Source organism: Pleurodeles waltl, chromosome 6 (genome assembly GCF_031143425.1).
Source record: "Pleurodeles waltl isolate 20211129_DDA chromosome 6, aPleWal1.hap1.20221129, whole genome shotgun sequence".
Lineage (NCBI taxonomy): Eukaryota > Metazoa > Chordata > Amphibia > Caudata > Salamandridae > Pleurodeles > Pleurodeles waltl.
The window spans coordinates 173,169,504-173,196,704 of NC_090445.1; positions in this window are offsets into that span (position 1 = coordinate 173,169,504).

Below are 27,201 nucleotides of genomic sequence, written 5' to 3' on the forward strand. Positions count from 1 at the left end.
CGGTTTGGCCGGCTGTCTTAGGACAGCCAAACTGACATGCACACTTATATTTCTCCAAGTCAAGCTGTATTGCACAGCCGGGTGGAGAAGAGGCACAAGCTCCATGTCTGTGAATGAGTGTCAAACCAGCCCGCTCTGACCCTTCCTGGTGCTTCTCTCAAGCTTGGTAATAACATTGGCAGCATGAGAGCAACATCTCGATTGGGTGGGGGAGTCTGTGAGCCTGTGCAGAGGAGCACCAAGGTGGCAGCCGGCAGAAGCAGGTAAGTACTTTAATTTATTTTATTATTTTCCCCTGTGCTGTCCCATCACTTTTTATTGGCAGCAGCTGCCACTGGTGAGGGATCTGGTGTTTCCGTAGCTGTATTCACCGGGTGCAGGACATACGGGCCCGATTTTATTTGCAGCCAATAAGACAGTCTTTGAAAAGAGCTGCATTGTAGACCTGACCTAATCCTTGGCTCCTGTCCGATTCTCGAACAAGGCAAGTGGGAGCATGAAGTACTCCCATCCCAACCCTACCAGCCAACATTTTTTGCTTCCATCCCCCACCCGCATTTTACATCAGCCTCTGCACAGAATTACCACCTGCTCACTGCAGGAGGTAAATGTGTGTGTTAAAGCCCATGGAAAAAAGAACACCACGTGGAAACCCTCCTGGTACATCCAGGTCCTCACAGCCACTCTCCATTCTATACGGTTTAACTCATAATTGCACAATACTGGTGCAGTGTCACCATATGGTACCATAATTATGCGTGCAGAATTTGCACCCCGTAAGAACCATGCAACTCGTAATAAGAGTCAAATATTTTAAAACTTCCCCATTGGAGATTATAATATTATTCATCATATTTATTAACCTAAGTTTCATGATTAGCAGCTTCTTCAGATGTATTTTGGGAATATTGCACTATCTGTTAGCAAATGTTGGGACTGTAAAATGCTCCCGGTTGCTGTTATAGCACAATGTTTCAGTGAGAAGGCTTTTGACCCACGAAGTAGCCTGTTGGGTCCTGTTTGAACACTTCCAATGTCAAAAATTGAGGCCCTAACTACACACCACAGCACATGCATAGTTCTCACAATAGCCCTAGTTTATCCTACTCTGCTGATATGATTAATGGACAAATGCAGTTTAACTGTGATTCATACCACTGAGTTCAAGCAATTTTTGAACTCTATATTTTGTTGATCACTGCAGTCGGAGGATTGAGCCAGACATCTGGCATAATACAGTGGGTGATGAGGTCCTTTGGTTTCCACAGCAAGAAATTGGAAATGGGTGAGAACAAAGTGACAGACGGAAAACAAGTCATTGGATGTACAGGTGAGCGATGGACAGCTGCCGTGATCTCAGATGTCTACAGTATATCATGGTTTGCGGAGCTAACCTTGGCTGGACTGGGAGGAGCCAGATGATCTTGGAAGAAGATGGAGAACCCAAATGACATTTGGGGGTGGTTGGCTTTCTGTATCCCTTGTTTTCTATGTGGAAATAATTTTATTCAGTGGGCTTCTATGTGGGACCCAATAAATCACCTATATGTACATAAAACAAATATAAGCTTATTTCAGAATGTGTGATGTGGTATGTGTGAGCTGCAGGTTCACTCCTGCCTGTCACAAACATTCAGGCATATCCTGTTGTCAATGACTGCTTGCTGCAAAGTGACCCCTTTTTAGGTAGTCACCCCCAGTTTATTTTAACTCACCTGCTGGTAATCTTGAGCTCTGTCACCGAGAAGCTGCTACCCAGTGCCCAGTGTGTGCTCAGACCCCGAACATACGTTAACATTGGCTTAAAACCTGGTTGGCACATTTTACTTGTCCATAAGACCATAGTATATGGGGCAGGAATATACTTATGGCATGGAAAGTTAAGTGTCACTTGTGGACTGCAGCACTTATTGTGCCAACCACTACAGTGTAACTGAAAACACAGCTCCAGGCCTACCTTGTCTAGCCTGGTTACAAGCAGTGCAACCTGTAAAACAACCATTTACGTATTATTGTCGACCCTATGAAGGCCCTCTATCCCACAAGGCAGGGAGCATGGTAATTAAAAGTGGGACATGTTCTTGGCCTGAATGAGGTGTGACTGAGGTGTGAACTTCCTCCCATGAGCTACACAATAGGTCAAATTTGATTGACAGGCAGGGATGTCTCCTCTAAGTTCAGAAGATTATGCAGGGTGGGAAAAGTGGGCATCCTGTTAGTACAACAGTGTCAAATCTTCCTTGACATGTCTGTCTGAGATCATGTAAAACCTTTGTGCCCTTGAAAGGGACCAATTAGGACTAGAACACATTTCCTGTATATCCTCTCATCCTTTCTCTGGTTGCTTAAAGACCCTGCATTTGTCATACCAGAGTTCTGTCTCCAGTTTTGTTGTGGGTCCAGGGCCTGCATCAAACTGGATTTTAAATTTAGATATGGGACAACAGTTGTGATATCCATAGTACTCTCTCACACCAACCCCCTGCTCTCAGAGCCCAGGTTTAGTATGACTGAAGACTTCAGACATCTTGGCATTGCAGTGGCACAAGGCATTTTAAGCCTTTTTGCCATAAGACAAACAGGAACTAAAGAAAATGTAAGCAGGCCACGGCCTAGCAACCTTTACTCCATTGGTCAGGGAGGGACCAGGAATGTCTTGAGATGTCCCAACCCAGGGGCTGGTGAACCCTACAAAGCTGGACTGTTACCTAGCCTTTCTCAGAACACTTCTGGTCATGTGGAAGAACAGAAGAGGAATGGACTTACTGTCTGTGACCTGAGAGAAGCACTGAAGGATTGGACCTGCTCCTTCTTGTACCCAGCTCAAAAATGTTGACTCCAAGGAGTATTTGGCTGACCTTCTGTGTGGCTATATGGACACACCAAGCTGCAAGAGGCCTTAACCTGGAAATGCCAAGCTGAACAGTAGCAATTTGATCTAGACTGAACTTTACTGTTGACCTCTGCCTTATACCCTTAGAGTCTCTAAGTGCCCTTCTATGAAGTCCTGTGAGCCTTAGAATTATAGTCTTGTATATTTTTGGGGCACCAGTAAAACGTCTCAACATTTTTGAAAACTTTCCTCCAGAGTCTGAGTTGGTCCCGCCCAAAAACGTATCTGAACAGCAGTTCCACATCAGACTGAATTTCAGTTTCATTCTGCTCAAGTCTCAGAAAAAAAGGCCCATTTGGCTTTGGAACTTTTCAGCGAGAAATCTCCAAAGCTCCATAGCTACAGAAGGACAAACCTGCCAAATGATAGCACATCACAGAGTGAAGTAAACACAACGAATGTTCCGTTAGTGAGAGTGTGTCACAGGGTAACTAGGAGCGTTTAAGGATTCTACCCTACTATTTGTTGAGGCAGTGTGCCTTATGTAGTTTACTGCAAGTACAGCCTTCCAGAAGATAAGGCCTCTTTGAACGCTTTCGTATCCCCAGTTTCATGATGAGGGATATGAACCTCATGTTGCAGACTGTCACAGTAGTGTCTGCTGTACATGCACAATATCAAACCACTTTGCACTTAGGCTACATTGCACTGAATAATTTCTTATCCATGAAAACACTACCATTGAATATTTCAGCATCCTATCAATTACACTGTTTTGGTTCACATTCATGCATAGGCACAACAAAAACAATAGGGGGAAACTCACACAGTATCACATACTGTCTGAGTTCTCAGAAAGAGGTGGGGACAGAAGGGTAGAATAAGATGGGCTGATTCACTTTCGTACTATCAGAGCAGCAAGCAGCAAGTGCTTCGTCTCACCCTCACATCTGGGGGTGCCAGTTTAGCTAGGATCAGAGCAGTGAACGAACTAGGGCTTGCATGCCTGGTGCTGATCTGCTTTTAGGGTGTATGGAAGCATGAAAAACTGCTAAAATGTTGGCCTTTTTTGACCCAAGAAGAGTGGGTTGAGTCTGGCCTTTTTAAAGATTGTGTAGTTTCAGCTCAGGTTGAAAACATCAATTGCTGTTCCAGTTCTTTCCTCACTCATGAGGTTTATTTGTCTAGCAGTAGGCATACTTGTGCCTTTGAAACAATGTGTGGCTACTCCCACTCTTGCCTCTTTGGCAAACATTTACTCATTTAACACCATCTCTACATTACACTTATTGTCATGTGGATTACAGTATCCTCTGTAATTACTAAAAGAATTTGGTGTGCATGTGTATGGCCTCCTACGAGTCTTTTAGCTGGGTGGGTGCTGTGCGAATGCCAACATGTTTTAGTCCCTCTGTCACTCCCACTGGAGTACCTATAACACAGACCATCCAAGTAGATTTCTGCCTCTTTCCCCTACCTCTAGCATAACAGAAACCATGAAACATAACGCAGCAGCTGTGGAGTAAATTATAATTTGCCAAGTAATTACAATCATCCACTACAATCTACTCCATTACATTTCTTCTCCATATCACTAATAGCTCCTGCCACCTCAGACACCAAGGGCCAGATGTAGCAAAGGGTTTTACCCATTTTGTGTCTATGGGAAAATGTGTTCGTACATATGGCCCCAAATCACTTCCCACAAAGGATCACAACAAATGCAGCCCTATGCCAACCACACATTCCCCCATGGTGTAGTAAGCTACCATGACCAAATATGAATTTCTGGACCCCTCAGTGGGTCATAAAATGCTATATAAATACTCAAATTCAAAAGACTGTTCCATCCATAGCAGTCCCAGGAAGCAGCTTGCTACCTGTCTGCAAACATGCATCATAAGTGATCTCAAGCACTATATAAGAGCAATTATAATCACTGGTGGACTTCACAGGGCAACACTTGCTGCATCTGTTAATGGTAGGAAAGGAAACATCACACTGGTGATGCAAATGCCCCACCTATATCACCCCAAACTCCCCTCAGGAACAGGGGTGCCAGCACATGGTTTTTCATTACCTAGTGTCTTGTCAGACAGGTCCAACTGCTTCTGTTCACATTTTCTGGTGAATAACTTTTCTTTAGCATGCTGGTTTTCTAAGGGGTGTGATGAAGCAGAAAAAGAAAGACTAACAAACATTCATATATCATGTAACAAAAATCGTATAAGGCAATGTGATTTTAGCAAAGAAAAAAAATGTATGTAGGAAAATGTGCCCGCGAAGTAGTTCGCCATTATTATAAACAAGCTTAATTAATCATGAAAATTCGACAATGTAGTAATCCCTCATAAATGCAGCTATATTCTATGATTTTCTTGTTGAAACTGTTATATGCTTAGCTTAAATTTAGCAGAGGCTTTGGCCTAGTTGCCTGGTCTCAAATTTAACTTTGTGGTTTTCACTTGTATTAACAAAAATGTGTTTAAACTTTAAAAGCTGTACTTTTCCAGTAGAATGACTAATACACTTATCTCAAGGTTTCGTGCTAGGCAAGTTTCATCCCCTTTGAAGCAAGGTCAGTTTCTGCAGGTGCAGACAGTAAAGACACTGATGCAGAATTAATTGGCAACTTTGTTGCTACTTGTGTTCCAAAACTCCAAGGACACCTTATTAACACCTTAATTAACATTAAGAGAAGGACACTATTCATTGGTTAAAGAGAAACCACCCCATGGACCCTCCAATGGAAGACCCTGAAGAATTTGGAACGTTTCTTTCTTAAACCCACTGGACAAAGAGAAGTCAGCCATTTTCTTTCATGCCATTTTGAAGTCGGATTCAAGAAGCCATTTTGATGACACTTTGATGCTTTTTCTCTATCCCAGAGAGAGAGACTTTAAAGAATTCTCACCCTAGAGACTTTAACTTTAACTTTATCTTACCCTGCCCATTCCATAACTCTTGTTCCCCCATTTTTCTTGCGGCTGCAAGTAGAACTTGACTTTAACTTTGCCCCCCTTGAAGTCCGCCCCATGCTGATCGAACCGGTACCTGAAGGACGAAGACTTTCCTTGAATGCTGATTGTATTTGGTAATTATAAAAGGATAATTGTATTATGCATTGTGTTTTCCTTCTTAGGTACCAACTGCTTATTTTGACAGAGCCCAAGCTAGAAGTTTTCTAAATTTATGTTGACTAAATTCGTTTTGCATGAAGCCCCACATGCCAATGCTAATCAGAGGTTAGTTGAGGTATTCATTTGATGCACCATGCTGAATTTAAATCTTGTTATGCTGAGCGATGTATGCAATTAGTCAAATTCAGTTACTCTTATTAGTGATTTGCATTGCTATAACTGAGTGCATTATAATCCAAATTTTGTGTAGATTGCGTTTCTTCCGTCGCTATGGACAGCTAGTAATGTTCGTATGCGTATATCATTTGATTTTGAGACTTACTTATATTGTATTAGCTTTGTTAATATAGGGAAATTAACTCATTAACTTTTAATAAACAGGTGTGATTATTCATGACTGAAAGGTCATGGTGTGTCACATTACTGATTACTATTGATTCCTAATTTGTTGTTTGATTACTAATTGAGTATTGGTTATTGATTATAAATGATTATTGATCATTGGTTTGAGGGATCCGACTATTCTTGGATGAGGAGAACCGAACCCGGTCAAAAGGTTCACCAACCTCCGGCGTGTCCAAGTATAAATAATTTATAAGGACTCGACGCGCTATCAGTAGATGGTAGCAGAGGATAGTTTGGCCCTTTGGGACCCCATCCGAACAATAGACGGATTCAAGTTAGAATTTTCTTTGATAAAACAAGTTGGAGAGATGATGATACCCTAAATCCCCAGTGACTTTCCCGGAATCTCGGAGCTTGCGAATGGAGGAAATGGAGGTGTGAGAATATTTTCGGCGTTTCCAGTGACGGTATGAGTGAAGTTAGGGTTTCGTGCTTGCACAGCTTATGCCGCAGATGAATTGTGAAGTTTGTGAGGATTTTAGGGGGTTACGAACTCCAAATCAAAATTTTAGAGGAGTGATACTCCAAATTGTGAGAGTAGGGAAGTCGTCGAACTTCATATGTGTGTAGTGCTTTGTGCAGGAAAAAATTGTCCACGTGGTTGTTGATGTTGAGACGGGCCCTGCGAGGTCAAGAGACTCCGGAGTATGTTGAAAAGTGTATGAGACACTTGATTGATGTTGTAATTTGTTCGGTTTAATAGGTTGATCGGGCGTGGTCAACAAGTCATTACGAGTGTTGAGGAATAAAAGAAAATTTTCGACTTTGAGATTTGACGAATTCTAAGGTGCACTACAATAGTTCATTGATCAGTTGAAAGTAAAGTTTGCAGGTCAAATTTTGCTTGCGAAAGTGGGAAACCGTGAAAGATGGAATAACTGCCGAGGCTAGTGAAAAATCCCTAAGATTTCTGAAGCGATTGTATTACCTTTCCTGTAGTAAACCGACAGATTTGTTTTCTTTTTTTTGATTAGTGCTCGCGATATATTGCAGAAATTAGTTTTGAGTGAAGCTGAATGAAGGAGGACAAGCCGCAAGACTTTGTCAGCCGCAGTGTGTGAGTGTGACGTCACTAGGAGCCGCGCTGGGATAGGTTGGTTGGTGAGAAGGGTTGCGCACGGATTGGACGCAGTCCGTGAAGCGCAATTGGTGGGGAAAGGCAAGCGAAGAGTATTCTGGGAATTAAAGTCATTTATTGATTACATTTCGAGAAAATAAAAGACGGAAAGATGAAATTTTTCAAAGCACTTAAGAGTGCCTTGAGGGGAGATGTATATATTAAAGCAAATGTAGGAGAAGAAACACCGCCTGAGGGTACACCAGCTTACATCGTGATTGAAGAAAAGGGTGTCGCACCATGTCATTGGTTAAAACAATGGTGTAAATTAACAGAAAAGCATGCAAGTGTAGCGTTTCCCATCCATGGGACGTTTAATCTAAGAATCTTGGAGAATTTAAGATTTGCGCTACACGATATGAAAATGCCTCCAAGACCAGCACAGTTTGAAGCATTAGCAATTTGGGAACAAATGGCTAGAAGGCAACTACAAAAGAAGTTTGAGACAAGAGTGAGAAAAATAGAAAAGACATTAGCGGATGCTAGATGGGATAGTACTCAAAAGGTTTGGGGATCAGACATATTGCAGGGAATTAAATTGTTTCCAGCTATTACTGACGAAGCAGAGATGGAAGGAAAGAAAGCTACCCATAAAACAAACAGGAGTCAGTCCAGAGATAGAGAAAAAAAGAGAAACTCGAAAAGGTCAGACGAATCAGACGATGAGGAGTTCATTCTGCAATTGCTAAATGACCGACCACCATCATATGTGGAAAACGAAAATGGCCCAAGCACTAGTACTGCCCCTCCAGAACCAATACAGGGTACTGTAGCTCCGAATTTGAGAATATTGCAGAGTCAAAGTAATCCCGATATGCCTTTTACACCAGAAATACCACAAGTTCAGAGAATATATCCTGACGTGACTAAACTGAAACCTGTTAATGATTATCAGCCACAGGTCCAAAGACGCTATTATGATGAACATAATTTGGAAATGACTTCTAATTTAATGGTGCAGGGAAGACAGAATTACCAAAGACCGACATTGATTCAAACCGAATCAACACAAATTTTGATGCCTCAAAAGCAGATGCAAGAAGTGCCAAAGTACTTTGAAACAGCAGAAAACCAGTTAGACATGCCAGCAATGATGAACCATAATGTGGGAATTAACAGGTCACAGAATTTGGGGAACAGACAGAATCCGGACGCAATATCTTTGCCCATCACTGTAGGTCCGCCAGTACCATTATATATACAGGCAAAGCCAAGTGTATGCGATCAAGAGGTAATGACACAAAATGAGACAGGAATGAGATACATAGAAAATACTCAAGAAACGACTCCGGTAGGAACACTGTCAAATAGATCTGGGTCTTTGTTGGAATTTAGTCCAATTCCAATTTGTGTTCCGTCAACCGTGGTGAGGTCAAGTCCACCACTGATAGTACCGCTAACTTCAAAAACAGAAACATTACAGAAACCATCAGTAGCAGTAGACGTAGATGCTACATTGATGGGACTGAACGCACAACAGTTAACACAATGGTTGAACAGTCTGAATTCCTCACAGAGTACACCCAAGGGGAAAGGAGAAGAATATTTGAATCAAATAAGATTGGGCATGGAAGCAGATGAACTCGTAGACGGAACGATGGATTTGAACAGGTTAGAATCATACACAGAAGAAGAGCTGAGATACCTTTGCCCTAGAATTACAAGAGAAGTAAGCAGCATACATAGGAGGTTACAAGAAATTGCAGACAGACACAAAATAGACATAAATAAAACCAAGCACTTGAGCAGAAGTTACAGGTTATACTTTGAGACAAAAGACTTTGAACACATGAGGTCTGCAGGAATGAAAACACACCTTAATGAAATATTGCAAAGCGCACAGGTTTGGAGATGTTTAGACAAGTGGGAGAGTAGGTGGGTTAAGAAAAAGGATAAGAAGAAAGAAAGTACCCCCGATTGGAATGAGAAAGCACCACAGAATGATGATCTTATAACGATGTTACCAATGAGAGAAACAGCAGGGGGAAAACGTATCCATGTACCATGGCACAGGTGTGATATTCAATCCTTTACGGATGATTACCCTAAGTTAAGAGAGAAACTGATCGAATGGTATCAACAAACAGATAGATTTGTGAAACTCGCAAAATGTCTTTGGGAAGACCTGAATACTTTATTCGAAATTGTAGTTCCGGCAGATTTGTGGGAAGATTGTAAAAGGGCTGTAGATTGGCCAACAAGTGAACCAGAAAGAGATAGGGACACAGGTGCACCATCGCCTAGGGTAATGAGCATATACCATAAAGTGATTGAGTATCTGAAAACGAAGGTCGCGTCAAAAAATGTAGATTGGAAGAAAATCGACAGAACAGCACAGGAAGTTAAGGAGTCGATACATGCACACTATGAGAGATTGTTGAAAGCATTTAAAAATTACAGTCGCACGGAAACGATTGAGGCAAAGGACATGCTCCATTTTGTGTTCAGATTTGTGGAAGGATTGAGACCCGAAATTAGCCAGATGATTAAAATGCATTTGATTTGTTGGCAGTCAAAATCGATCGATGAAGTGTTGAACTATGCAAAATACTGCAGTGATGAAATTGAGACAAAGCAGAAAAGGTTGAAAGAAAAGGTGATGGTGATGCAGATTAGAGCAGCTCAGACAGGTTTGCAAGGTTTCCAACAACAGTTGCTGCAGCAGCAACAGAAGGGAAATGCTATGTTTCAGCCACAGATGAGAGGCAGAGGCCGAGGAGGTTTTGTGAATAATGGTCCTGATTTGAATACTGTTGTGATTCCTAATGGTATACAGGCAATGAAGAAAGTGATGCCATGTCACACGTGCGGAATCTTCGGACATTGGAAACGGGAGTGCCCAATGTTGGTGCAGGAAGGTGTAGGTCAGCAAAACAGTGATGTCAATACATTTCAGAATATGAGAGGACCGAAATTGAGAGGTCCAAATCCAAATTTCCAAAATAATGTAAATCAGATGCAGGGCCTACAACCTATACAACAACAGCAGGTGCAAATGCCCCGTGTACAAATGGCACAAGCACAGTCAATGCAACAGCAGTTTCCTATGGTACCTATTCAGCAAATGCAAATACCCTTAGCACCAATGAATCAGCAACAAGTAATGCTTCCTCAACAGGTTACAGGTCAAGGAATGAATCAAAGTAACACGGTACACCAATTCCCGTTACACAGTGAGAATGGAATAAACAATGAATGGGAGAGTGAAAGTTCCGATGAGGAGGGAAATTGTATGCTTGCAGCATCTTTGGAAGTTGATCAAAAGGGACCATATGTGAAAGGAAGAGTCATGGTTTCATTTTTGGTTGACACGGGAGCTACACGCTCTACAGTGAGCAGCATTGAAGTACCAAGTTTGCCACTTTCAGGGAGAACAGTTCAAGTAGTAGGAGTAGCAAATAGGTATCTGACAAACCCAATTACAGATCCAGTGCAAGTCAAAATTGGTAACTTTCAAGGGTTACATAATTTGTGGTGTGTGACTCAAGTCTGATATCCCTATTAGGGAGAGATTTATTGTGCAAATTGGGATGCTCGATTATGTGCTCAAATAATGGAATTAAAATTCAGACAAACAGTGATGAGGAAGAAGAGGACAGTTTAGAAGAGGATGAAATGGAAACTGTCGATGAAGAGTATCCCCTGATTACCCTTTATCCTATGCTCACTGAAGCAGATATTCCAGCTCAGTTACAAGAAACAGTTGAAAAGGAAGTGTGGAATATGACAGAGAAAGAAGTAGGATTGGTCAAAGGAGCAGAACCAGTGAAAGTGACTGTAAAACCTAATGTAAATTTTCCTCAGACTCCACAATACCATATGTCACAAGACACTCTCATGAAAGTCGCCCAACTCATTGACGAATTTGTGAAACAGGGAGTACTGAAAGAAGTACTAAGTAGTCCATGTGAATCACCAATCATGGGACTAATAAAACCAAGTGGAAAGGTCCGAATTGTTCAAGATTTGAAAAAAATAAATGACATAATAGTCAAATGTTGTCCCGTAGTACCAAATCCAGCTGTAATAATGTTTTAAATTCCCTGTGATGCAGAGTGGTTCTCAGTCATCGACTTGTCACAAGCATTCTTTTCTGTGCCTCTTCATGAGGACAGACAATTTCTCTTTTGCTTCAAATTCATGGACAGAGTCTACAGTTGGTGTTGAATTCCTCAAGGGTTTTCGGAGTCACCGTCAATTTTCAATCAGATTCTAAAGAAAAATTTGGAATCATTGCAATTACCTTTTGAATCAACCTTAGTACAGTATATTGACGATTTACTGATTGCATCCAAAACAGAAAATGACTGTACAGTTGAGACTATTGCCCTACTGAACCATTTGGGAAGGAATGGACACTAAGTGTCTCCTTCAAAATTGCAATTCTGCCAGAAGAAAGTGAAATATTTGGGTCACCAAATAGAGAAAGGGTCGAGGAAAATAATGACAGAAAGAATAACGAGTGTACTTCAAATGAGTCCACCCAAAACGAGAAAAGAGGTGAGAAAGTTTTTGGGAATGGTGAGCTACTGTCGCCAATGGATTCCCAATTTCTCGACTCTAGACAAACCTTTACTGAAACTAACCCAGAAAGATGCTCAGGATGAAATAGTGTTGAAAAGAGATGAAATGGATGCCTTTATTGAATTAAAGGAATGCATGTGCAGAGCTCCAGCTTTAGGTATGCCTGATTACACAAAGACGTTCACATTGTTTTGTCATGAATGTGATGCATGTTCCTTGTCTGTCTTGACTCAAGCCCATGGTGATGTAAACAGACCAGTAGCATATTTTTCAGCTACTTTGGATCCAGTCGCAGCAGCCTTACCAGGATGCTTGCGTGCTGTAGCAGCAGTTGGTATAAGCTTAAATCAGAGTGAAGGAATAGTAATGGGACATCCTTTAACAGTTATGGTCCCTCACTCAGTCGAAATACTTTTGACACGTTCCCAAACACAGCACATGACTGGTGCTAGGCTTACAAGGTACGAGACAATAATTTTGGGATCACCAAATGTGCAATTGAAAAGGTGCACCACATTGAATCCAGCAACTTTGTTTCCCAGTGAAAATGTTGAAATTTAAAGTGTTGATGATATTGAGCATGACTGTCTTCAAGTGACTGAATTTTGTACTAAACCAAGACCTGATATCAAAGATACTCGACTGGAAGAAAATGATCAAATTATTTTTGTTGATGGTTCATGTTTAAGAGATGCACTAGGAATATTGAAAGCAGGATATGCTGTATGTACAATAACTGGTGTTCTAGAAGCATCTTAGCTTCAGGGAGTTTACTCTGCACAAGTAGCAGAACTACTAGCCCTTACTAAAGCTTGCCAACTTTCCGCATTAATGAAAGTCACCATTTACACTGACAGTCAGTACGGATTTGGAATAGTGCATGATTTTGGATAATTGTGGTCACAAAGAGGCTTTATGACCTCTTCAGGATCACCAGTGAAAAATGGTGAAAGAATAAGAGAATTGTTACATGCTATCCAGTTACCAGGAGAAGTAGCAGTGGTAAAATGCAGTGCACACTTGAAATCACAAGACTTCGTTTCTTTGGGAAATGGATATGCGGATCAAGTCGCAAGGTTTTGCGCATTGAACTGTATATTGCTCAGGGACAAATGGAATTTGATAAATGAGCCACAACTTGAACCAAGTGAAGCCTTTGCTCTAAAAGTCGTAGACACAATCGAAGAATTAAAATTCCTACAAAATAATGTTAGTAAGGATGAAAAACTCTCATGGAGTAAATTACAATGCGTAAAAAGGCCAGATGATTTGTGGGTTTCAAGTGAAGGGAGATTAGTTTTGCCAGATAGTCTTTTGACGCAAATAGCTAGGCTATACCATGGACAAGCACACAATGGAAGGGATGCCATCATCAGATTATTCAAAATTGATTTGTTCAATCCCAAATTTCGCCAAGTTGCTGAAGCAGTTTGCCATCGTTGCGTCATTTGCCAACAAATGAACGCAGGGAAGGGAACAGTAGTAAATTTGAGCCACATTGGAAGAGCAGGTGGGCCATTCAGCAGGATGCAAATTGATTTCATTGAAATGCCTATGCATGCAGGCTTGAAATATGTGTTGGTGATTGTGTGTATTTTTAGTCACTGGGTTGAAGCATACCCTACACGCAGAAAAGACAGTCTCACAGTTGCAAAACTACTCTTGAGAGAATTAATACCATGTTTCAGATTCCCGGTCTCTTTAGAATCAGATAGGGGAAGTCACTTCAATAACGAAGTAATCAAATTACTATGTGCAGCACTGAACATTGAACAAAAATTGCATTGTAGCTACTGCCCTGAAGCATCAGGACTAGTGGAGCAAATGAATGGCACACTGAAATCAAGAATGGCGAAAATATGCGCATCTACAAACTTGAAATGGCCTGATGCATTGCCCTTGGTGTTAATGTCAATGAGAAACACACCTGATAGAAAAACTGGACTATCACCACACGAAATTCTCATGGGCAGAGCCATGAGACTTCCAGCAGTTCCTGCAAATGCTCTTGTAAATATTACAGATGATATGGTATTGGACTACCGCAAAGGTCTGGCTGATGTAGTCCGCTCTTTTTCTCACCAGGTAAAGGCAACCACCTTGCCACAGATCCAAGGTCCAGGACACACCCTGAAAGCAGGTGACTGGGTTGTGATAAAGAAGCATGTGAGAAAATCGTGTTTGGAACCCCGTTGGAAATGAAAGGACCTTTTCAAGTGATTCTGACAACTACCACCGCTGTGAAGTGTGCGGGAGTTCCCAACTGGATTCATGCCAGTCACACGAAAAGGGTGACGTGTCCCACAGAAGAGGAAATTGAAGCGCTGAAATTACCAACAACTGACAGGAAAGTACCAAGCACTGAGACAGAACGAAGAGAGCCTGAAAGCGAACAAGAAGAAATCGAGACAGAAGAAATATTCTCTGAGGAAGACGAAGTCGATCCTTTTGAGGACAACAGAGAAGAAGCCTCAGGAGGTGACAAAGGTCCTATCTCAGGTGAAGAAGCAGGAGAGCCTAATAAGAGGAGGGCTTTCCCAGAAGCAGACGATACAGAAAAAGAAGGAGAAGACCTGACTGACCTCCCAGGCGAAGGAGACAAGACAGAGCAAAGTGAAATTGTTCCAATTCTTCCAGAACCGGTTGCAGGTCCATCAGGTGAAAGCAACGCGAAACGGAGACAAAGCATATCAAAGACCAAAGAAACATTAAACAAAAACAAATGGCCAAAATCGAAGGAGAAAAGAAAGGAAGTGTCTATCATAACCACATCGAATGAAGAAAAAGACACAGCCAAAGAACAAGACATAAGCGAAAGGGAATCGAAAGGAGATGCAAAATTGAAAAGGAAAAGAATAGCGAGCAGAAGATATTCTGGTCCAGAATGGGCATACACAGCCACTAACGATTGGTCAGACGAATTTCTATCTCTTAGTCTTGAAAACGAAGAAGCAGAACGACACTTTGGTACCTGAAAAATGAAATTTCATGAACATTACCGAATAAGACATTGATAACCGGATTGACTTCTGAACCGAATAAGACATTGATAACCTGATTGACTTTAAAACAGATTTTGAGACAAAGCTGTTTAACCCGATAAGAGACTAAGCTGCTAAAGAAAACCGTGTGTACTTTGACCTCGTTCAACCTTTATATATATATATATATATATATATATATATATCTGCAAATCTGATTTGATAAAGTGTCTTATCGCTTGCTGAATGAGTATGTTGAGACAATGGATGCAAAAGACTGTTATGTATGCACACAAATACCTACCTCAGTAATAGAAGGGGTAACATAACATAGCATGCCCCTTACGTATGGAATAACATGTAGTTTGTTACTAACAAGATTTTATGGCCAGGACTATATTCAATACTTCTATTCCAACCATGATGTTGTATTTTCATATGTCCCCATAATTGAGTACCTGAGTAAAGTAGCAAGAGATTATTATATAAAATTAGTTAGGGGTTTCTTTGAATCATTATCACCTTTTTTCACAGTTCACGCTCATAAAGAAAACCTTACATGCTTGCTTTCACCTGTAGAGAAAAACTTTTTAGATCACACTGAAGATAGAAGGAAAATGGTAAGAGAAGAATTAGAAAAAGAATTACACAAAAGAACATCTGTAGGTAACTATGCTTTTGCCGCAATAAAGACACAAGGGAAACTAGCTTTAGACGCAATACATATAGGGAAACTTTGTATAGATAGACCTAAATCATACTATGACACAATCTTTGTAGGAACAAATGAATGTAAACATGTGTTTTTATTCCAGAGTAAATGGACGTTCATGTTGAATGGTCTAGATCCGGCTACTCCAGGAGTATACTATATTTGTGGACTCAATGCCTATTATCGTCTTCCAAAGGGATGGTATGGGAGATGTTATTTGGGAATAGTATTTCCAAAGATTTATCAACTAGACGACTTAAAGAAATTTCCAAAGCTGTCTGAATTACATCGTATTCAGAAAAGGGAGACAGCTTCTGGTGTGGTAGGAGATATATTTGGAGCAATAATTCCTTCCGTAGGAGTTATATTGAATTCACTCAAAATACAAAAGTTGTCTACTATTGTGGATAACATGCTGACAAATTTCTCAGGAGGATACTGAACTTGCTGCAGAAAGAGCTATGACTCTTCAAAACCGGCTTGCTTTAGACAGTCTTTTAGCAAATAATGGCGGCGTTTGCAAAATGCTTAGTGCACGTCACTGTTGTTCATATATACCAGACAACAGTCGACAAATTAGAAATATGCTTGCAAATTTGACTAACGATAGTACAGACTGGAAAGAATTGAAAGAACCAGGAGTATGGGAAAAGGTTGGAGAAGGATTTGCTTCCGTGGGAAATTGGCTCAGCAACATTTGGAAAGGAATATTACTGAAAATAGTAAAAGGAATATTAATAATGTTAATTTGCTTAATATGTATTTGGGGAATATGGAAAGCTATTAAAATATTGAAATCAAGAAACAAGAGGAGAAGAGAAAAGAAAGAACAAAAGAAAATGGTAGAAATATACAGGGAAAAATCAAAGGGAACAAAAAGTAAGAGGGAGATGACTGAAATGCAAGATTATTAAACAGAATTTTAATTTTAATGAAATAAAATTTGTGATGGAAGATTTAATGTGATGACATAATTAGTCATCAGAGGAGGGATTGATGAAGCAGAAAAAGAAAGACTAACAAACATTCATATATCATGTAACAAAAATCGTAAAAGGCAATGTGATTTTAGCAAAGAAAAATAATGTATGTAGGAAAATGTGCCCACGAAGTAGTTCGCCATTATTATAAACAAGCTTAATTAATCATGAAAATTCGACAATGTAGTAATCCGTCATAATTGCAGCTATATTCTATGATTTTCTTTTTGAAACTGTTATATGCTTAGCTTAAATTTAGCAGAGGCTTTGGCCTAGTTGCCTGGTCTCAAATTTAACTGCGTGGTTTTCACTTGTATTAACAAAAACGTGTTTAAACTTTAAAAGCTGTATTTTTCCAGTAGAATGACTAATACACTTATCTCAAGGTTTCGTGCTAAGCAAGTTTCATCCCCTTTGAAGCAAGGTCAGTTTCTGCAGGTGCAGACAATAAAGACACTGATGCAGAATTAATTGGCAACTTTGTTGCTACTTGTGTTCCAAAACTCCAAGGACACCTTATGCGTAGGTGAACATTAAGAGAAGGACACTTTTCATTGGTTAAAGAGAAACCACCCCATGGACCCTCCAATGGAAGACCCTGAAGAATTTGGAACGTTTCTTACTTAAACCCACCGGACAAAGAGAAGTCAGCCATTTTCTTTGATGCCATTTTGAAGTCAGATTCAAGAAGCCATTTTGATGACACTTTGATGCTTTTTCTCTATCCCAGAGAGAGAGACTTTAAAGAATTCTCACCCTAGAGACTTTAACTTTAACTTTATCTTACCCTGCCCAGTCCATAACTCTTGTTCCCCCATTTCCCTTGCGGCTGCAAGCAGAACTTGACTTTAACTTTGCCCCCCTTGAAGTCCGCCCCATGCTGATCGAACCAGTACCTGAAGGACGAAGACTTTCCTTGAATGCTGATTGTATTTGGTAATTATAAAAGGATAATTGTATTATGCATTATGTTTTCCTTCTTAGGTACCAACTGCTTATTTTGACAGAGCCCAAGCTAGAAGTTTTCTAAATTTATGTTGACTAAATTCGTTTCGCATGAAGCCCCACATGCCAATGCTAATCAGCGGTTAGTTGAGGTATTCATTTGATGCACCATGCTGAATTGAAATCTTGTTATGCTGATCGATGTATGCAATTAGTCAAATTCAGTTACTCTTATTAGTGATTTGCATTGCTATAACTGAGTGCATTATAATCCAAATTTTGCGTAGATTGCGTTTCTTCCATCGCTATGGACAGCTAGTAATGTTCGTATACGTATATCATTTGATTTGAGACTTACTTATATTGTATTAGCTTTGTTAATATAGGGAAATAAACTCATTAACTTTTAATAAACAGGTGTGATTATTCATGACTGAAAGGTCATGATGTGTCAAATTACTGATTACTATTGATTCCTAATTTGTTGTTTGATTACTAATTGAGTATTGGTTATTGATTATAAATGATTATTGATCATTGGTTTGAGGGATCCGACTATTCTTGGATGAGGAGAACCCAACCCCGTCAAAAGGTTCACCGACCTCCGGCGTGTCCAAGTATAAGTAATTTATAAGGACTGGACACGCTATCAGGTGTTAATGTAAGCCTTTTAACCGTGAGACAGTTGTATATGCTTTTGAAAGGCTGTCTACCCTCTCACCGGCTGGGCTATTCAACCCTTGAATGCCTACAAGAACAAAAGGCAGAAAGTCAGGGGCTTTATAATATTTTTTCATTTCACAAGAGTGCCAAGTGGCACTATGATATATGATACCATCAGCCATTCCTGGCTTTTCAGCCAACAGCAGGTGCATTGTGGTGCTTGTAGTTTTTCTTTTAACACTTTTATTATGGGCTCAAAATGTCAGCATGCCAAGTGCTGTTGGCTAAAGTGCTGGAATTGGCTGAAGTGGTTATACATAATAGCGAGTCACTTTTGAACTATGTATAATAACGTTCTACATCATTTAAAAAACTGCTTGCTATTCACATAAAATGAAAGTAACCTGCTCCCATATTTTGTGAGGGTTTACTCACATCAGGCGAACAAAAAAACAAGCATTGGCAATGCTAATCATTTTGTATTCTGTGTAGGAGGAAGTTTTATCCTGAGCTGCACAGTACAATAAAGGCACAACATGGACAACACAGCTTTCCCTAATGCAAAGGGAAAGGTGGCAGTAAGAGAAGGAACTTCACACAATTCTCTCACACATGCAGGACAACTACAGCACAGGTAGCAAATGCTAATGATGGACTGAAAGGCATCGAAGGACTGTTGTATGCTTTCCAGATAGAAGCATAAGAGAAGTACAAAAATCCTGGAAGAAAGAGCCAAACCTCTTATGGAATTATCAGATAATTATGTGCTTGCATAGAATGATGAACTCTCACATACCTAGAGCTTGATTTATGAAAAGTTTGTGCGGCTGTTGCATAATTTTTTGAGGCAAAAGAGGCGCAAACGTAAAAAATACATTTATATTTTGTAAATTTGCGCCGCTTTTACGTCACAAAAATGACTCTAAGGCGGCGCAAACTTTTCATAAATCAGGCCCTTAGAGTGGTAGGCTTCATCAATTGGTTCACAAGTAGAAAGTATTCAACAATACTATAACTTCAATGGTTGTACAGTCTCCTAATTATGGGTTCCCTAGAGTGAGTGAGGTTACTTCCAGTATGTAGACAATTATGTTCTCCATTTGTTAAAATGTCACATCTATATAAAAATTGTATATTGACAAGCTAGAAATGATTTATTGACGTCTCCCTACCAGTGGATTAAAAACGAGAGGGTAATCAACTCTGCTTCTCGCCTCGGGTTTCGGTGCTTGAATTATGCCCATATGGGGTCAAGAGTCTTCCACACAACATCAAAACCTGTGTACCAGTCCCTTGTTCACAGGCTATCTTCACCAGCAACAGTAGGGGGGAGCTGGGGCACATTTCCCCAGGCCCCGTGCCTTGTTATTGGCCAGTCTGTCGGCATGTTGTAATGGGTGTGTCACTCTAATCATACTCTTCTCTGTGAAACAGACCATGCCTTCGCTGCCACACGATGTTCGCATCTGACTTCATGTAGGCAGCGGGCAAGCATAGGCCTTGAAATGACAAGCATTGAGCCCAATGCCAAAGCATCTCCTGTCTCGCTTACAGTCCAGTAGGGCAGTGACAGTGAGGTGGTGATAACCATAATTCTCCGCCGCTCTGCATGTGTTACATCCTGTCTGGAAAAGCAGCTCTGTGGAGCCTGAGGAAAAGAGCTTTTTGTTCATCCTGGACCCACCCCACGCCCTCTGCAAGTCTTGCTGACTGCCACTTTATTTATAGTTGAGGTACAGACTCTAAAATTAAAAAGTGCATTTTTGATTGTTTCATTATACTCATTAGAATTAGTGAATCCCTTCTGCATTAATGATTTTATTAATGACTCAAGAGGTGAGTAGTTTCTCATAAATAAGCCTTCATTGTTGTAGATGGAGCAACACATTAAACCATATACAAAACCAATGTTTGTAGGGTGCACATCCTAAACTGTATTATTATAAGGTGCTCGGAGATGTGAGAATCATAGAAAAGGAGGCACAGTGAAGAAAATAAATTGCCCAGGGTCACACAGTTTGTGAAGTTGGACAGCCGTAATTTAAATGAGGTTCTGTGGGTTAAGGACCCAAAACTAGTTTTTTGCCACCGGTCCAATTAAATATTCTGAATGGCCTGGGCATGTGAGGCAAGTGCAGTCAAAATATCCTTTGTTTTATCATAAGATGAGGCAACAGAAGGGAGATACTCCTTTCTCTTAGAAGAGGTCCATCTGGGACAGATACTGTACAACACAGCAGCAGCACAAGCCTTCCCCATCATAGGATCAGAAAACATTTTGCTGAGGCAGTGTAAGCTTTGCTTCCTCACAGAACAAATATTGCATTTCAGTGGCAAACCAGTGTCCCTCTCTCACAGAAGGCAGTATGTGCAAATATTCAGATCCCTGTAGAACAGCACAAGCCTTGATCACTCACAGGACATGTCCAGTTATGGCATAAGTGACATGTAGGTCACAGACAGAATTTCTGAGACTGCTCCAGTCTCTGAGATGAATGTATGGGTTGGTGAGTGAGTGAATATGAAAGTTATGGCACCATTCACACTTAGGTGATATTCCACGTCAGCATCTTGAAGGCCCTGCTGCCATAACTCAGAGACCTGCTGCTTGCGTTCATGTTTTTGGTTCTTCCATATATTGAGAAGTAGTGTTATTTGGAGCAGTCCATCCAAGGCCTAAGTAACGATGCTCTCTAGACAGGCCCACAGGCGCCAGCTGCTTTGAAAATCTTTTAAATACCCATGCACCAGGCTCTGCGGAAACTCAGTCTTAGTGCTGCACCTGTTCAGAATGATGAGGGCCACCCCTAATTTTGCCCCACCCCGAATAGCAGTGTACACGGGCGTGTACCACTTAAAACTGTATTGGGTTGATCAAGAAAACACACGCACCTCCTCAAATCCCCAAATTGGAGGCCTACATTTATGTTTGGTGTAATGTGCCGATTGATCCAGAAGATGGCAGCAGCGTACCTCAAAAACAGAGGTATTCGTATCAAAGACTATAGACAAATTCACAGAAGTGATTTGTTTTCATGGACGGTGCTTAGGTCAGAACCAAACACCAGAGCTGATGTGTTAAACATTTAAATAAACGATAAATGTGTCACCGAACAAGACAGCAAATGCCAGTGGGGCTCTCATAGTAGAAGGAGAGCGTTGCAGGAGAAGATGACACCTTGCTCCTATAACATTGTGAGAAGGAGATGTATCACAGTGGCGGGTTCGGTGCCCTGTGAAGTGTTCTGGTGCCTTTGGGCCAAGTTCACGCAGTATAAAACTGCAAAAAAAAAACTAAAAAAGCCAGAAGGAAATCGTTGTAATATGCTTTTAGGCGCTTTGAGAGAAAAGGACACTCTGCGAAAGGGCCGAGGAGAATATTTATTGTTCATATCATGTTTTCTAATCGCTACAACTGCATAGTTACGTGATTATGTGGCAATGTTAGAATATACAGGAATCCCAGCAGTAGCAGCTGGTGAACTTTCAAACCGATCCGGTGTAAATAATGTACCAAAAGTATACAGAGAGAGGGAACAACTAAAGAAAGTCGGCAACTAGAGCATTCTCCTTTGAAAGTGAAAGTTGAAAGACAGTCTTGAAAGCTGGCCTGGTGTACTATTCCCATTCTGTTTCCATTCGCAAACCAGACAATTTGTACTCCAGCTGATTGGTGAATGAGAATGCAATTTGTGATTTGATCTATGTACTAGTAGGTTGCATCTCAAAATGTCCATTCGCAAACAATGACCTTCCTAATGACTATTAATTAGGAGGGTTGCAGTTTGCGATCCCTTGTGATTGGCTGTGAACAGAAAGATGGAGGCCTGGAAGCGACAGCAGGCCTCCATCCATGCATCTGAAATCCCAACGGGGAAACTCAGACCTTGTCCATTAAAGGGAAAAGGTGCTGCTTAAAGAAAAAATGTTTCTCGTATTAGAACGCTTCTGGGGTAGTAGGCAGTGGCCCCACTGCCTGGTCCCACAAAGAGTGCCGACATGATTTCCAATTTAGAATCTGTCCCATGAGGGCAGCTTTACCCTTATCAATAAGTTATCAATGCAGTTCAGAGGATGGTAACTGATCAATAGTTTACAACCGCAATTATGGTCTCAAACCATTGATACATCCTATTTACAATCTGATTTTCAGACTCATAAAAGAGGTTTGATACATTTTAAAATGGTGTTTTGTGCTTGCAAGCCTTGAGGTTTTGTGAATTGCAAGCTTTGCAACTCAACTGCAAAACACATTTGTACACGAGGTCCATAGTTCATTTTCCATTATTCCATTACTTTCCCATTAAATTGGCTTAAACGGGGCTCGCATGCGCCCTCCTGACCTTTACGCATGGCCCCCAGGTCAACAGCAGCACTGCACTCCAATTTATTAAACTCTGGCCTAAGGTTAAAAAGATTTAAAATAAACAGGCAAGCTTTTATTTAAAAATATGATGAAGTTTCTTCAGAATTCAAGAAGCCTATTTCATTACTATGCAGAGCAGTTTCACCTTAGTACATTAGATTATATCTGCGCATTAAGAAATCTTTTGTAAACGTGGTAGTTTTCAAACATACATTTAGAAACATTCATTTTCCCCTCACCCTGACATCGCCAGTAGTGAAACAAGTGGCAAGTCAGTAATGTGCACTCTTTGGGTGGGCTGGATTTTTACTATACATGAACACCACTAAACTTTATTAATTTAAACATAGAAAAATATGTTCTACAGTACTCATCCTGTATTCATGTATTTCGAGGTCCTCTCACATACGAAAATGAAGAAAAAGGATGGAAAGTGAAATAAAACAATTGTCCAGGAATGCACAGTTTGGTAAAGTGAGGAAGCTAGGATTAATCCCAGGTTTTCTGGTTTCTCATTATGCAGTTCAACCACTAAATGTATATGCTTCACTTCCCCTACATCCACCTTACCAGCAAACACTTCCCGCCCCACTCGACTGCCACTACTGGCATCGATGCGGCCCTCAGTCGCATCACAGACCAAACATTTTGGCCCCTGGGAAAATATGTGCGGGTACCCATGGCTTAAGGTTTAGGTTTGGCATGCATTTCAAATAATATGGAAATGCAATTGAACTTAGTATACATGTATCCAAACATCACCATTCAAGTCTGCATTTATCTTACTTCTAATTTACAAACTTGCTATTTCTAATTAGATCCTGTCATATACCATGATTAATTACTTGCTCAGAAGGAAGGGTTGGCTATTAAAATTACTGTGCCCTCACAATATTAAGCCTCGGGTTAGAAAAATCTATAGCGGAGCAACCTTACGCTCATCGTACAGCTGTGCTGTAGATAGAAGTTAACATTTTGATAATAAGGTCATACCAAGCTTAAAAAGTAGGTGACGATAAGCCCCCACCTGAGCTAGTAAAGAGTGGACAGGAATAAAGTGCTGGCTGCAACAAAGGAAATTATGTTAAAACATCAACAAGAATGTCCTGAATTTGTTGTGGTTTATCATTCAAATATTGACTTGAAATATTTTGTAAATGCACTAATGGTGCCCCAAAATTGCTTGTTTGTTTTGTTAAAATGCAATTATTTTGCTCCAAAAAAATGAGCTTTAATTTTGAGTAAATGAACAATTTTTTCATCTGAAGCCAGCTTGTAATTTTTTTAAAACTTCGCTAATTTGTTCCCAAAGCCATCTGTGAATGTTAGAAAATAAAGTAATTAGTTCCGAATATCAGCTGGTACATTTCTAAAAAAAGATCACCCATTTAGGTAAATTTGCCTTGTTATTTCCGTGAATATACACAGCAGTCCCAATGGTGGTATTAGGTTAATGCTGGGTACCTACCAGAGGCAGCAAGCATTTAGATGAGGGTGGTGCCCTTACTATGAAAATATATATTTTCCTATAATGCCAGGTCCTGTTGGAACCATATATTAAGGAGGTTTTAATGAGTGAAGGAATGTGTCACAACACAGTTGTTTCCTAAGTTTTCATTGCACTCCTGACCCACTTGCTAATATTTTTATCCCAAATTTTTGTTCTTGCAAGAAGAATCCCTTTGGATTCCTATTAGATGATTTGGCTCTTCTCTCTGTCCTGCTGTTAGGGAGAGTTTGGTTCCTAGTTTAGCTATTTCTGGATTCATCATAACCTTCAATCAAGAGCTACAGATTGCCAGGGAGTTTTTTTTGTTTTTTTTGTCCTTATGCCTTTTCCTCATAACTGAGAAGCACTTAAGGAGACACTTGTCACCTTTCATATGAACTATTAAATGCAGGGTGGCACAGCTTCTACCACGATGAGTCACCCTTTCCTAGTGCAACCAAGAAAGAGAATTGATAGACCTTCATAGCGTTTAGTGTTTGCCATATTTGGACTCCAGCGACTCTGTACGTTTGTCTATGCTGTTAATGCTACCCTTGACCTAACACCAGAGTTACAACAACTACGCTTTGAAAATTATGTGTTAAGGCAGATCTTGGTGTAAAGGTCTACAGCTATCCCTGTATTTCCTTCAAGATCCCCATGTTTTTCAGACTATGTGACTACTAAATAAATAATACATATATTTTTAAATAGAGGTGGGAGAGCCAACAAACTGACAGGTAGAGCTGAGTCAAAGTGCTCGGCCCTGGCTGTATGAGCCTGTGCACAGGCCAAGTCCTGAAAATGTTCGGCATGTACCATCATGCAAAAATTGTTTGGCATGTACCATCATGCAATTACCATCACTTTAGAATATGATAGTGTCTCTTCAAAATCAAAAAAATAGGTGTATCTTTTTGACACGCACAACCGTTTCACCTTAGTACAGCAGTTTGTCTCTCTGCATTGATAAGTATTTATTAGAAGGGAAATTTTAACTTGAACTGAGAAACATTCCTGTCCCCACACTGATAACACTGCTAGTAGTGAACTACGAGTCAAGTCATGGATCATGTGTACCTTACATGTGGTCCAGATTCCTATTTCAGCAAGACTAGCATTATAGGCTATTTAACCAAACACAACAGAAATGTTTATACGGCACACATCCTTATCTCGCGTTTTGAATGTACTCTTATATGTGATAAAGAACAAAAAGGTGGCTATGTGAAATTGTTTGCCAATGATCACACAGTTTGGTTAAACAGGGAAGCTGGGATTGACCCCAGGTTTTCTGGTGTCACCCTATGCAATTCAGCCACTTGATGGTATCTCCTTCTGGCATCAAACGCTAATAATGTGTCTCTAATTATTGGAGTTTGTGATTAGAGTACAGGTGACACCATGACAGACAGAATCCACATTTTATTTTTAGGAAGTTTTAGATAGCCCAAACTTGCCCAAGAACATAAGAGTGCTTCACAAGAGACACAGACGTTTTTATTTTTCAGCACAGTAAGATTTGTTGGGATTCACAGGATGCGGAGTCAAGGTTAAGATTTAAACCTAGTTCCCTAGTTCCCTATGTTATATGATCGGCAACTGTAGTCACTAAGCAAAATCATCTCCCATAAAAGCCTGGCTCATTTTGGGCTTCAAGTTCCAAGCGGACCTCAAGTTGAGCCAGAGCCAGCTGTCTTAGACAGCTGGGTGGAGAGCAAGCACAGACTTCCAGGGCCTGAAGGAGTGCCAGCCAGAAGTCTATCCAATCCAGGTGCTTCTCTCATGCTGGTTAATAACATGAGAGCAGCATCTGGATTAGTTAGGGGAGCTCGACTTTCACTGATGCCAGAGCATACTGCAGATTCAGAAGGTGGGCACAGAGTAGGATGTGCAGCCCTGGGTAAGTACCATTTATTTTATTTATTCCAAATTTTATTGTAGTCGTTTTTTGGACTTTTGGAGGGAGGAATTGTTTTGTTTTGGGCTTTTGCAGGGGTGGTGTCTTATGGCTTTCGAAGGCAGGGAAGTGTTTTATTTTGGGCTTTTGGGAAGCAGTGGGGGACTTTGCTTGCCCCACCACGTTCAAAGGGTACCAGCCGCCCCTGTGGACAGCTCAACGAATACCGAGTAAATTTGGGTTAGATGTTTGGTTGCCTTAATGAACCCACTTTAGCTTGGACATCTCCTATAGTAATGAATATGGAAGTTTGTTTGAAGACTTAGGAGACCATCCTACTTGCAGCTATGAAAATGTTTCAATGTCCTACTGAGGATGACTTGTGAAATATTTGGCAAGGTGGAATGTACGTTTTGCTCGATTTGGTTCCATTTCGTCGATTTGCACCTGAAAGTACTTGGGTGAAAGAATTCAAATGGCTCTTGCTCTTTCAAAGGTATTTTATTGGTAAAAGTAAACATTAGTAAATAACAACATACCTGACCAGACTAAATAAAGAGAACTTTCCAACCACCCCACCCCCAATCTTGCCTTAGTGGGATGACAAAAAGAACACTGCACTACATGCAGTACATTTCATTTGCTCTCGCTTAGTTCATTGAAGCCTCGCTCTTGTCAATTCATAATCAAGCTAGCCATTAGAGTACAGGTTTTGCAACCAGTTTCAGCGATCTGAAACATCTCAGGTATCTCAAAATAATTGTATTGTTGGACAAGTATTCGACTAAGAGACGCCATGTCGTTCCATATTTTAATTCCCAAATCATGAAGACCCCACATTAATTTTTCCATCCCTAGCAATGCCCATAATTTACTCACCCATTCGTGTATTGTCGGTATTGATGAAGCAGAAAATGAAGGTTTTGATTTATTAACGCTTAAACGTAGTGCTGAAATAATCATGTGTGACATTAACCGAATTAATAAAGATTGTACGGGGACAAAATGTGCCCTCAGAGTAGTTTGCCATCATTTATACGCGTGCTTTATATAACGTGGTGAATTAGAATTGCACTAATCCGACATAATCATAAACGTGTGCTACGATTTGCTTGTTTGAAATGTTTTAGCTTAGCATTACTTTAG